The sequence below is a fragment of the Sceloporus undulatus genome, chromosome 5, assembly GCF_019175285.1.
Source record: "Sceloporus undulatus isolate JIND9_A2432 ecotype Alabama chromosome 5, SceUnd_v1.1, whole genome shotgun sequence".
Lineage (NCBI taxonomy): Eukaryota > Metazoa > Chordata > Lepidosauria > Squamata > Phrynosomatidae > Sceloporus > Sceloporus undulatus.
Window position 1 is genome coordinate 74293761 of NC_056526.1, and position 4449 is coordinate 74298209.

The 4449-nt window shown below is 39.5% G+C and overlaps 1 pseudogene; it reads right to left on the reverse strand.

Moving 5' to 3' along the window:
• Window positions 1-4002: 4002 nt before the first annotated feature.
• LOC121932342 lies at window positions 4003-4151 on the reverse strand (annotated as a pseudogene).
• Window positions 4152-4449: the final 298 nt, after the last annotated feature.

A 4449-nucleotide genomic window follows, 5' to 3' on the forward strand; every position in this document is an offset into this window, starting at 1 on the left:
TTCAAACCATGGATCCTTGAATGTGTAGAGAATAAATCCATTGATATGGAGGGCCAACTGTTAATTAACATAAAAATAGTCACAAATTAGCTTCACGATTTACCCCCCCCCCCCCCCATTGAGAAAAAAAATATCACAAGGAAAACTTTACTGCTCTGGGACAGTGGCGAAGGTCTTGCTTTCCGTGGCTTTGAGTATATTACATAATCAGTCCAAGTAGATGAAGACAGCTTGACTAATGAATCACAATCTTGGCAGACTGAAACTAAAGCAACTAAATAGATCTTCTTACATGGCCTCCTCCAAGTTACACTACTGTTGCTTTTAATGGTGTTACTGTGAATTTATTTCACTGTAAATCAGAGCTGCTCGTGGGTTGAGGTTTCTTTGCTTTGTAAGTTTTATACCTTTTGAGCAAGAAGGCCCCGGAGCTTTAAACTTGAATGAAGAGGCTGGCATGATGCCCAGAAAACATGCTTGCTAGTTTCATCAATGGAAAATGATTTTAAGGGCAAATATTTCTGTTTTTACTATTATCAGCATTGAAAGCCTATTGTGAGCTGGGACGGGGTTGTCAGTACTCTTTAAAATGACTATGTTCATTTTTGTAGTTTATCTTCTCGGTGGAAATCTATCGAGGAACTTAAGAAAAATGACACCAACCACCTGCTCATTTTACAAAGACTAATTTACTCTGAAGAATCATGGGCCAAGAGGAAAAAAAAGATTATGACAACTACTAAAGTATATTGAGTACGGTAATTATGAATGGAAATTGTAATTGTCTTAAAATTCACTTCATCATGACATTTTCCTTGTTGTTTTATACCAACTAGCAGTATGAATTTGTGTATATCATAGGCAAATTTTTCCAGAAGACATCACAGCCCTGTTCGAACATGGCCTCAATACAAGCTACTTCCAGTGGGACAATGGATTCTACGAACAGAGAGATGGGGTAGCAATGGGTAGGCGTCTGAGCCACATGATAACAAACATTTACATGAGACACTTTGAAAAGCAAGTCCTGGAAACAACACCCAAAAAAAAAAAAAAAAGCCCACAACATGGTTCTGATATGTAGATGACACTTTTACCATTTGGAGCCATGGAGATGAAGATTCCAGCCATGAAAGCCTTTGACCTCACAGAGTTTAAGTTCCTAGACCCAGATGGACACTGCATCCCTCATAAACTTAATAAGCCATGAAGAGCATTTTATTTAGAATTTAAGAAGAAACTATGACATCCCTGATAGTTTGCCTTTGGGAAGGCAAAATGAAATATGTCGTTCTCCTTTTCATCACAGTATCCCAGCAGCATTCCCACTCTGTTCCAGTTTCATGTGGCGTTATGAAGCATGTTTTTCTTCCTGCACTAATATTTGTATGTATTTTGGGGTACAATTATATCTCATTATGAATATCATATATGCATTTTTTCACTGACTAAAGACTACAAATGTATGCATTTTTTAATTTTATAGATTTTCAAATGTATTCAGCTTTGAAGCTCACTACAACCCTCACAAATGGATGGGCTTCTGGGGCAAGATATGCTCCATTCCAATCCTGATTTGGGCTCTGTGTGTGTGTAGAATTTCTATAGAAAAACATAAATACAACAAAGCATATTTCCATCCCTAGTTTCAGTCATGTGTTTAATCTATTTTAATTACTATAGTTTTTTTGTGGGGTTTTCAGTTTATGTGGCTATGTTCTAGAAAAGTTTGTTCCTAGAACATGGCCACATAGCCTGAAAACCCCACAAAAATCTATTGATGTCGACCATGAAAGCCTTCAACTTCACATATTTTAATTACTGTTAATAATTATTTGGTGATCCTACTTTGTGAGCAACTGTTGTAAAATTATTGTAAACTATTGTAAAACTAATAGTCCCATTTATTTATTTGGTTGTTTATTTATTTATTTACAATTTGTATCCTTTCCTGTGGGCATAATAAGGTATGAAAATGTGGGCTGGCTATTTTGTTGTTGTTGTGTACCTTCAGGTTGTTTCTGACTTATGGAGCCCTAATACTAAAGGAACTTTGGCGGGTTACAGATTGCCCGTTTGGGACGGCCTGCACCCGCCCCTTTCCCTGCTGGATCGGGGCCTCAGTGGCCAGAGCGGCAGCCACTGAGGCCCCGATCCGCTGCTTTCCAGGCCACAGGGAAGCGGTAAAAGGCCGCTTCCCTGCGACCTGGAAAGGGGTGTCCTTGGGGCTTCAAGCCCCAAGGACACCCCGCGGCAGTGGGGAGGAGGAGAAAGGGGCCTGAAGGCTATGCCAGCAACGCAAACTCCAGAAGGAGCTCCGTTTCAGAGCTCCTTCTTGCACCGCGTAAAGGGCACTCTAACAGCCCTCGCGCGGCACAAGGATATCACGTCCGCGCCGCCTCGTTTGGAGGCGGCGCGTTTGTGACATCATAATGGCGGCGCTGTGTACCTAGGTCGCCGCCATTTTGTACAGACTCAGTCTGTATTAGGGTGAGGGGCGTCCGGAAGGAACGCCCCTTCCTAACTCTAATACACACCGAGGCAACCCTACCACGCACTATCGGCGCATCTGTAATGCGCCTTTGGATACATTTAAAGCTTCAGGACCAAATCTGGATTGTAACGAATGTTTTAACTGTAGATGTTGCCATTTAACTGGTAGAGGTAATTTAAACTGCTTTTGCAAAATTGAAACAGAGAAAAACTCATCATCAATATAAAATATTTGATTTAAGGTAACAATCTCATTGTCAGCCCACTTCCTTGAATGGGGATGTTTTCATATGTTTTTGCATGGTTTTCAGACATGAATAGGCTGGAAACCACACAATTTTTTTTTAATGGGAGGTGGTGGGAGCTTTGCATAAGAGCTTTGGGGGCACAAAGGTAGAGGTCCAGGGGCTACATGTGACCTGTCGGTTCCAATGCTCAGTCCTACAATTAAGCCATGTAAATAAATAATGTGGCTCCTTAAGGAAAACTGATAGCAATTCATGCAGTTGGCTTGTCAGACTTTTTAAAATTATTTTTGTAAAGTTGTCACCATCGCTACACTTGTTGCAGTCTGAACAAACTGGATGGATCTTCTGTACACTCCAGAATTTTCCTCTTGTTCCTAGCTCTTGATTTCTCTAATCATGTTCCTGTATTCTTATCTGCAGCCTGAAATTCTGTTTGTTTTTGATACAGACCAAGGAGTAAGTAAACCTTTGCTTAAAAGCTTGACCTTTGCAGCAACATACCTAGAAACACTTTATTCTTCTTTGGATTTAACCTTTCAAATAGTATTCCCCCTCCTTTATCTTTTGTGTAACAAAACACACCTTTGAAGTAAAAATCTTTCCTAAGTGTTTCATGCCCTTTCCCCATATGCTATTTGTTACATAGATGCAGGATGAGATTATTAACCCTAAACTCAGCAAACATTTACACTTTCTGCATAATTATCCACTGCAGAATTATCAGTTCTTTTATTTGAATGCTTTGATGTCAAGATCGGGGAAAATACATTTTTCATATAAATAGTGTTTCTTTTTCCCCACAAGTGTGTACTGTTTGAATTGAAAGGGTAACCCTCCAAAGAACGTGAGAGAGTATGAGACAGAGAGAGAGAGAGAGAGATCCAGATTAATAATTCTCATGAGTGTACAGACCTGTGCTTTTCTACTTCCAAAGATTGCTATCCACTAGATTATATCATTTTATCCCCATGTCACCATATTTCTTCTAACAAAACACTGATAAATTCTGGGGTGCTGAGGATTAACATTTGTCCCATGACTGGGAGCTGAAAATTGTTATGAATCATGTGGCTCCCCATGAAATCTTATGTGCTAGTTCATGTTGTGTTTTGTATCAAAGATATAGATGCTGAGACTTTTGTACCACTGATTGGTTTCTCTCATGCCAGGTACTGAAGTAATGTTGACAAGAATAAAATCAAGAATAAGTTAGGTTTTTTTTTTAAATGTGCCTTTATGAAGATCCATACATATATATTTTTTTAAAAAGTAACAACACATTTTACAATACCACAAATTATGCTGTTGACCTTCCCACATATGGATAAATTGCATGGGTCAGCACACCTGGAGTGTAATGGATGACTCTTACCCTGGGAACCAAAAAGTCTGTAACTGCCAGTGAAGTGCTGAAAGAGCCATTACCCTGCTTCTGTTTGAGAAACCATTTCATACATCTGGGGAAGGCTTAAACAATGATTGTGATTCTCTTGGATACTTACACTGGTGAAATTATACTGACATAAGTCACAGCAGCAATCTGGTGGCAGCAGGCATTTTAAAAGCTACAGGCACAACACCAGGAACAAAAGAAGACAGATTCTTCATTCTTTGTGGTTTTCATATGGAAAAGAAGGCTTCTGCATCAAAACATCCTATTTCTTCCGTACTAACCTTATGAGAAGTCCCCAGATTTGAAAGCACAATG